This window comes from Miscanthus floridulus, chromosome 8, assembly GCF_019320115.1.
Source record: "Miscanthus floridulus cultivar M001 chromosome 8, ASM1932011v1, whole genome shotgun sequence".
Classification (NCBI taxonomy): domain Eukaryota; kingdom Viridiplantae; phylum Streptophyta; class Magnoliopsida; order Poales; family Poaceae; genus Miscanthus; species Miscanthus floridulus.
Genome location: NC_089587.1, coordinates 149,304,765 through 149,314,515, shown reverse-complemented (window position 1 = coordinate 149,314,515; position 9,751 = coordinate 149,304,765).

Genomic DNA, 9,751 nt, shown 5'->3' with positions numbered 1-9,751 from the left:
AAGAATATGATGAATTAATAATAAGTCTTACAAGATGTAGAAGTGAAGATACAAGGCTTCGTCGAGCCTCCAAGACTAGATCCAAAACTTGAGCATGAGCCCAACTCCACCCTCACTCCTGAGCTACTAATCTACTACATTGGAGAGCTCTAGACCTAATCCCTCAGGTGTATGCTGATATGAAGGAGAGATATGAATTAGGGTTTCAGGATCTACTGAGAGAGGGGGGGACAGGGGCTGGTTTATATAGCCCTAAGGGTCCAACGTGAGCCCTTGGATCAAACCAACTTAAGCAATGGCTTAGATGCAATCCTTAAGGCGGTGGAGAACCGACATTCGAAGGAGGCTGACCAGTGGGGCACACAGGGGCCGAGTGGCCCCACATGGCAGTGGGTCAAGCCTCGCTTCGGTGATTCACCTTCTGGACCCTTCTAGAGTCTTCGCACGTTGATACTACGGTAGAATTCCATGATTTCCTTTGTCGATTAGGTCCTCCTTGGCGGTTTTCTGATTAAACCCTGCTGAAAACACAGAGTCACCAAAACTCATTGAATTTATTAGTTTAAACCCTAATACCTATGTTTGGTGATGGAATTAAGTATAAATGTAGGTTATGTTGATGGTTTATAATTGATGTTAGTGACCGTCAACACATCTCCAAAAATGGAGGCCATTTCTAGAGGCGGGCCTATTTGTAGGATCTCTGGTTAGCCTAGAGGGGGTGAATAAGCCTGTTAAAACAAAACTTGAGCAATTGTCAAATTCAACCCGCGACACTACTGCTCTGTGCCTACGGCACTACCACACCTGTAGACAACTTCGAAGCACAGTTCAAAAACTATGTATGGAAACTTAGATCGGAGAAATTACTAAGCTTCCTGCATGTATGGATATCATAGATCGATAGCTAGAAGTGGTAGTAGTGTCACACACAAGTAGATCAACCACAACCCTAGAAATCACCTCACCACAATATGAAATGCAAGAATGTAAATCAAGCACATGGTGACAATGATTTATCTCATGGTTCAGCTCACCACCAAGGCTTGCCTAAGTCCACATTGTTGAGGTTAGCCACTAAGGCTTAGGACTTTGCAACCCTTCCTCGTTCTCAAGTCTAGAGACTTAACTCTTGAGATGAGGGGTGAGTTTACTAGCTTTAAGAGATGGTTACAAACCTTCTGGGGCTGCCACACAAGTTGGCAAACTCCACGGGCGACGCTCTAGTTGGCTAGGAGCCAAGCTCCAAGAGTAACAAACACAACCATCGGCCAAAACATGAACCAAGTGTTCTTTAGAGTTGGGGAACAAGTAAGGGAAAGCTTGAGAGCTTTAGGGCACCAATGGAGGAGAGAGAGTGAGCACTGAGCAGAAAAGCGTCGGTCTGAATGACTGGGCGAAGAAGAAGACCGTTGTGAGGAAAGGGGAGAGGTATAAATACCTCCCCTGCTTCCAACGGTCAGATAAGTCACGGCAGTGCCATGGCCTATTTGCGATAGTGCCGCTCTACGACATAGCCGCTCTTCAAGTGTGGCACTGCCGTACCAAGCCAGACAGCAAGGGATAGAAGATTGTTGAGCTAGCTATCTTGGTTGAGCTTTGAGGATGCTTTAGTGTAGTATTGGGCACTTGGTTGCACATATTGACTTAAGCATTGTGTCCTCCTTTATAGTATGAATTTTCCTATACTTAATTTCAAAATATAAATGAAATAAACCTCCTTTTGAGCTTGATGCCGTCACCTTTTGTAATTAGGGGCTCCTCGTTATGTATAACATCCTCTCTTATGATTCTCCTGCTTGTCATCTTGATAAATCTCATTACTTCTCTAATTGCGTGGCCATTATCACCAAAACCCACAATTAAGGCTTGATTTCACTTACACTATTATAAGGCCCGCCTCTGTAAATCGAGGCTAAGCCCACTCTCGACCAGGAAAGCCCATCTTGACCCAGAAATCTGGTTGCAGTATATATATGACCTTGAAACCCTAGCTCCAACCAAATCCACTCTTTCTCTCCCATAGCGCCTCTGTCTCAGCCCAAAGCCGATGCCTCTCTCTCCCTCAACGCCTCCCTCACCTCTCCCTCTCCCCCATGACAGCGCCTACCCGACACCCACCCCTATGGTGGCTCCTCCCTCTACGGATGAAAGTGGGAACAGGAAATTCCCATACCAACTGACACCGAACACCGGAATCCAGAATCGAAATCAGTTAGAGTGATTTTCCGACCGAATTAGCAGATCCTGTATTTGGTCAGGAAAACTCCCGCGGGAAATTCCTATTTTTAAGGCCACAGATGACTCGTCGGAGTCACAGTAAGGAAATTAACATCGGTGGCGGCGCCTCGCTACTCGCGTCGGCGTCGCTTCCATTTCCCCATGAGCGATCTCGATCAGCGATTCAGTCATTCAGAAGCGGAGTGGACTGTGGACAGGCGGACATCAGAGGTAGAGCTGCAGTCTGTGTTGCGCCGTCGTGCCCGCGTCCGGCTGACGGCCGCCAATAGAGAGCACCAAGTAGCCGAGTCCGAGCGACCACTGATTCGCTGCGACTCTATGAGCAAGCAAATCTACAGGCGCAAGCGCAACTGTGCAAGGTGCAAGCAGCCGCAAAGTAAGTATAAACTATATGATACGATTTCTATATTTTTTTAATTGCTAATTGCCTAATTTGAAATGATCATCTGTCATCCATGCAAATTTTTATTTCTATGCCACGGAGACGCGCACTGTTTGCTATTGTTTGCATACGGATTATACATGGTTGCTATTGTTGCATCGAGCTCACTGTTTGAAGTGGTTACATATATCGATGTTCCCGTCTTGTGTTACCGCTTCCCGATCGTAATCGACACGTTCTCGTTCAAAATATTACGTTCCCGATATCCCATAATATCGGATTCGTTTTCCCGTCCGCCATTCCCGTTCCTGTTCCCGTTCCTGGCCAAAAAATACAGGAGCAGGAATGGTTAAGACATTTTCCCAACCATTCCCGACTGTTTTCATCCCTACCTCCCTCTCACCCACAGCTAGCGTAGGGCGCCCTCTCCTCTCCATCTCCACCATGGAGCCTGAGCTCGGCCGGCACATGAGGAGTCTGGTGGCACATCCCTCTCCCTTGAGCCCGACCCGCAGCCGGTGCACAACAAGGCCAGCGGCACATCCATCTCCCTCTTTGGCGGTGCATCCTTCTCCCTCAACCTCGGTCGGCACACGGGGAGGCCGGATCTGGCCCCGGCGTGGGCGGATCTGGCGGCGACGGGCTCCACCTCAGCAGATCTAGCCCAGGTGTGGGCAAATCTAGCCTTGGTGCAGGCGGATCTGGTGGCGGCAGGCTCCACCATGGCGAATTCGGCCGTAGCGCGGGTGGATCCCGTCCCGGCGGATCTGGCCCCGGCGTGGGCAAATTCGGTGGCGACGGGCTCCACCATGGCGGCCAGATGCGGCAGCGGGACACATGGTGGTGGTGGAGGCACGCTCACCACGATGGAAGGTGGTGGGACGCGCGGCGTGGACGGTGGTCGCGCCCGTGGCGAGGGAGGCGGCGGCGGATCTAGGCGGCTGCGATTAGATCTGGTGCCGGGCGGTCGGATCTGGCTCGAAGCACAGCGGAGCGGACGTGACAACGGCGAGCTCGAAGCACGGTGGCCCTGGATGGGCTCGACGCTAGGCCCTAGATCGGCTCACGTATGGTCTCGTCTTTTTTAAAAAAATTGATTAACCGAGACAAGCAAATCACCCGACTCGGTTAATCAGTATTGACTGTGACCTTTGATTGGATGCGGTTGCTTTGCCCGCCTCCGTAAATCATTTTTGACCGCCTCCAAAAAGATTTCTGTACTAGTGCTAACCAAGAAAAGAGACAAGTTTGCCAGTAGTTGAAGGTGTTTAGTCACACTTAAAAATGTTTAACTTGTCCCACATATAAATTATATTCTTTTTGAGAAGGGGGGAGTATATCAGTAATACAACAAGAATAGAATTATCAAAGGTTACTTGGGTACTTCGGTCCACCAGTGAGGTGGCCAGCCAACAAGAGATGAACTAGGAAGTGAACAGATACAACAGGACTCATCGTTTCTTGATACTGGCATGCTGTAGGGAAGAAAAATTTCAATCAATCAGGTGGTGCTACTTGAATATCATTCTTCGTTGGATTCTTTCCATGTTCTGACCCATGCCATTTCCACCTCTTACTGTCCAAATTCTTACCCATCTCAAGAATTTGGACATCCAGGCATACCATTTTATAGACAAAGTAAATAAGTACACATACATGCTAGGGATAGAAAAAAAGATTGTGCATATCTATATCTATATCTCTTATATTTTCAATCCCCACTAGCATTCTATCTCGCCATGCAAGCTGTCCACGTCAACATACACTAATTATGTCTTTATTCAGGCTATTCATGTCATTAAGCAATATCATTCACTAACATATATTTAGTTGTCTATATATGTCAGAGTCTACATCATCCACTATTGTGCATTATGATATTTCTTCATTCATATAAGTAACTATAAGTAATATAATTTTATTCATGCAGGGACAAGGTTCATTGCAGGGATTATTTCCTGTGCGAGGTCATGAACCAAATCTCTATCGCAAGCTTTTGCGATGACGGAGACGGAGATCTTTCCTCCGACGAGGAATGGGATGTGGAACCATTTCTCGACATGGAATTCCCCATTGCCATCTCTAAACCGGATGACAATGGACATGATGCTGCTATGGGTTACTCCCCGGTGCTCCACTACGTCAGAATAGCACTTCACTGCTGGTTCAAAATACCCCATCACTGTCGGATTTTGAACCGGCACAATCATACTGGCAGTGATGAGGGTAAGCTATCAATGTCGGTTCCTACAAACCAGCAATGTTCTTCAACTTTACTGTCGGTTCTTTATATGACCAGCAGAGTTCAGTTCCACCAACACTGCCGGTTCATAAGACCACCCGATAGAGTTCAGTTCTACCAACACTGTCGGTTTCTGTTTCAACCGGCAGTGTTGTCGTAAGAATCACTGCCGGTTTGTGACAAGAACTGGCAGTGATAGCTAAGCCAACGCTGCCGGTTTGTGGATCCAGCCGGCAGTGCCATCACTGCTAGTTTATTGCTAACCGGTAGTGATGTCACGTTCGCATTTTATTGTTTTATAATTTATTTTAATTTATATTTTTCGTGGAATCGGGTTTCGCTTTATATATGCTACGTAGATGATAGGTCCATCAATATTAAACATTACAAATGTTACGGTTACAGTTCAAATGTTCTTATCAAGATCTCGATCCCTTAAAATAAAAAAGAAATGTTCTCGGACTTCACAGATTGTGCAATGCTTCTCGGACTTCTTACAACAATCTAGCGAGCCACTCTGGGCCATACTGGTTCTTGAACTTCACAGATTGTGCAATGAAAAATATTCTATTTTTTTTCTAATACCTCAGCTAAGATGAATTTTGTCAGCTCCGATTGCAGCGTGACGATCTCCATGTCTAACAGCCTTTCGTGGTTATATTTCTTGTGTTGTCGTTCAAAAAAGATGATATCCAAAGAGGAATCAGTAAATCATTTTGTTGAATGATTAACTGACATAAATGAAATGGGGATTATACACACCAACTTATCGGCTTCTTCCGATTTCCCGCCAATGTAGCAAAGCATTGCTCACATTACATAAAACTCGCATTCATTGTTTCCCGCCGGCTGTTTTAGGTACTTTCCCTCTATTTCGACAACCTTGAATGGGACCTGCGTCCCCACTTATATGTCTTCTTTAGACACTAAGCAACATTAAAAGAAGAAATGTTAGAAAGCGGTATGTGTGATTAGAAAATAATATATTATTAGGATCGCTTACTAATTCAGCACTACCACCAGTGCATCTAGATGATGAAATTGTTTTTTCTTTGAGTCCCACACCTCGATTAGATTTTTGGCAAGATTAACACAAATGAAGACGAAATTGTGGCTGCAATCACATAATCATAATTATCGAATAATCTTAACAAAAAAAGAAGCATAAAATTAAAAGTCGAGAACACATACTCGCAGTTGTAGGCTAGAAGTATGTGGGTTTCGTTCTTCATCTTGAATTCATCAAAAACATCAATCAATCTATGTTTTAGGTCTACAACGTCACATCCATAGAGACTTAGACATGTCTTCTCATTGACTCGCAAGGGGTCCAAGAAGCCTATGTTATCCCATTTGCTTTTTAGAATGCAAAATTTTGCTATACACCTACATAAAATCATAGGAAGTGCTCAAAATTTATCAATTTGTGTTGTGAGAGAGTAGTTAATTGTAATATCGTGTGTGTAGGGTACTTACATAGTCCACATCGTCAACATTTATGTATTGAGAGAGCGTTTCTGGTATAGCTGGAACAAGCACTTCCACTCGACATCGAACTTCTCTTCCACATGATATTGAAAATATGTGGCGAACGGATAAAAACCTCAAAACCAAAGTCCTCCATCTCTGTTGTTTGAGCCATATAATATTCATGCAACTGGTGCATATATGTTATCAAATTTTTATACTCATGATCGGGAACCAAATGATTGTCCCTTTCATACTTCATTGTCGATGTTCCCATCCCTTGTACATCATAATAGATGTTCGCAGCCTCTTCCATGGTTAATTTGGGGTTGTCTTCGACGAACTTCTGTATCTTCCTTAAATCTTCATAGTGTATTTCATCGGCTCTTGTTGTAGCGTACTGATTCTGTGTTTGCCTTTCGAATTCAAACTTCAAAAAAAATAGAGGCAGTGAGGCACAAAGATTGAAGAAACTAATACAATCTTCTTTCGAGATGTGTGCTGTAAATTTTTCTTCCATCAAGTTTATAACGCTGCCACTGAATGGCCTTTTTCTTTTTTGTTGGTCCACTTTGGGAGCATTAGCGACCGAATCCAAGGACCTTTTCTACGACTGTGAGGATGCCTTTGATCTTATTTTGGGCTGAGATGGAGGAGGAGAAGGATGACGACAAGAATTCTATTTTCCCGGGGCTGGTGAAGATAGAGGAGGAGTCTTCTCTTTTCTCGGGGCTGATGAAGATGGAGTTAGACGAGGAGGAATAGGAGACCTCTTGTGGCAGAACCGCCTAATCTAATGCCTCACAGGAGTGCTTGCCTTCCATCAGACACTAAGCACTCGAGGGAGAACACTAAATTACTCGGTTCCGTCGGGCACACCCTAGGGGAGAACCCGAAAATCCACATTTTTGTCATCAGGATCACAAATAAGAGAATAAAGCTTATATCATTCGTAACCATTTCTTACATCACTTTTAATACAACATCAGAGTATAATATTTATTAATATAACAGCGGAATGAAATCATGTTATCAGAGTTATAAACAATTTAATATACAGCGGAATATAGACATGTGATTAGAATTACAGCGGAAATAAATATCTAATCATGGCATGATGAATTATTGATAAGTAAATTATGACACAGTTGTAGTACTTTCATTCATAAAAACATTTGGTGAGAGTTATAAATAATAACTACGATCGCAGCGTAAAGGAAATCCTCTCTGAGCCCACCAGGAGGAATGCACACACAAAGGTCAGCTCCAGCGTCCACCTATCACCTGCAACAGGGGGAATGAAACCCTGAGTACTCAATTGTACTCAGCAAGACTTATCCGATAGGAGAAAAGAAAAGACTCCAAGGATATGCAAGGCTATCTGGCTGGTGGGTTTATTATATTTGCAGAAAGCATTATTAAGCGTGCGTCCTTATGTTCAATTTTTATTAATAGCCATATTGGTTCATTAACTAACCATTCTATGTAAGCACCTGTGCTACTTTCAAGCAGGTGGTAAGCAATCAGATTTCCTTTTCCATCTTTCGTCTTCAGTTCTTACTACGATGCAAAACCGCAGACAAGCCGTACCGGATAGCCCGGCGATTCGCGAATCAATGCCCCCAGCTGGGTACCCCAAAAACACACGCCCCGCTTGTACCCCGGGCACAAGCAGGACCAACCCATCACTCTTCTATCCCGGGTGTCTAGGTCCCCATCCAAACTGGGACTCCAAGCCCCCGCCCCTGAGTCCCGGACTCAGTGCGGTGCAAGGACCTCCTCCACCAAAATAAAACCCTGATAGTCGGTCCGGAAAGAGCTGGATCCGCGACAAGAGAGCAACAAGCTTTCCAAGTGCCCATACACAAGTATGTGCTCGGGATAATAAGTCTATGACCTACCTAGAGTCATATGCAACGATCAGTCCTTAACCGACCAGACAGGGAAAAACGGTGTAACCAAGCTATGACCCGCCTCCGCGGCGACACAACTTCTTACACCCCCAATACCTAAACCATATCCCTGCCCGGTCACCATTTTTCCTTTCCACCATTTTATATATTCTAGGTGATAATCATATAGTAACATATTTCCTATATCTCACGAGTGACAGGCAATCACTCGACTTCTACCGGAGTCCTCTAGCATAGCAATCTACACGATCTTGTCATAATAGTAAGACTCATAGGATAAAGATATATATGCAAGTGGGTTTCATTCAACTCCTTAAAACTTAATGCACATATATAATTTAAACTGCAGAAAAAGAGGGGGTTATGCACCGGGGCTTGCCTGGGTAAGATATATTTAAAGTTAGTATCTGCATCTTCAGATCATCCACCATTAGCTGGATAACAAGCCCATTGCATCATCTCCTAGAGGGATACCAGTACACCATCCGTGGATTCCCAATCATCCTTCGATCGATCCGTTGATCCACATCGTACCTATATGATATGCAGTGCGATGCAATGCAAAGACATAATTAATCGATTGCAACGGTGACTTGTAAAAATACGATTTACGCCTCTCAAACTAACGAGCTAGTTTTAACGATGGCTGTACTTAGGTTCATATACACGTTGTCGAATAAGGCGTTATTTCCCAATAATTATTTTAGTTATATAAACCAAAGTTGTTTCTTTATTTCATTCTATCGATTTAATCCTTATTCGCAATAAGCCATCAGTATCTATTTAGCAAACTAATTATTTTGGAGGTGCAAAACTTAGAGCGAGTACCTAATATTTCTAGGAGCCTACTGTACCAATTTCGGATCTCACACTATAACCAATTGATTACAACAATTCCTGCAAGGTTTATATTTTTATAATGTTAAGTATCTTAATTTAATTATATAACTTCCAAGAGTATTATCACACTATGTGAACAAATCATACTAACAGGTAGATCCTGATTTTAGGAGACTAACAAAACTAGTTTCACCATTTTTGGATCCCTAGACTATTCTATATTGATTTTACAATTTTTATTCCCAAGACTAAATTAGCAATCGCTTAGAACTAAAGGGCCAACAGACATCAGCCGGCCCAGTGCCCCGTTCGGCCAGGCCCAGCGGAGGCCATGGCCCAAACGCAGATCATAGCACTGGCGGCCCAGCAGCCAGCCCACGCGGCCAAAGCAGCCCAGGCGGGCGACTAATCGGCTGGCCCAGCGCGCGAGCAGGCCAGCGGCGGCAGCGCAGGCGCAAGCGCGAGTAGCGCAGCCCAGCGCGTGGCAGGCAGGGGTGGAGTGGATGAGTGGCGATGAGCGAGCATGGCAGAGGCAGCGGCAACCAGAGAGCGGCAGGAGAGGGGAGCGGAGCGAGCGCTGGCAGCAGCGAGGGCGGCGTGGCCCGACAGCGAGCGCGGCCCAGCGGACGCGAGCGCGCGGCAACGCGGCACAGCAGGCAATGGGCC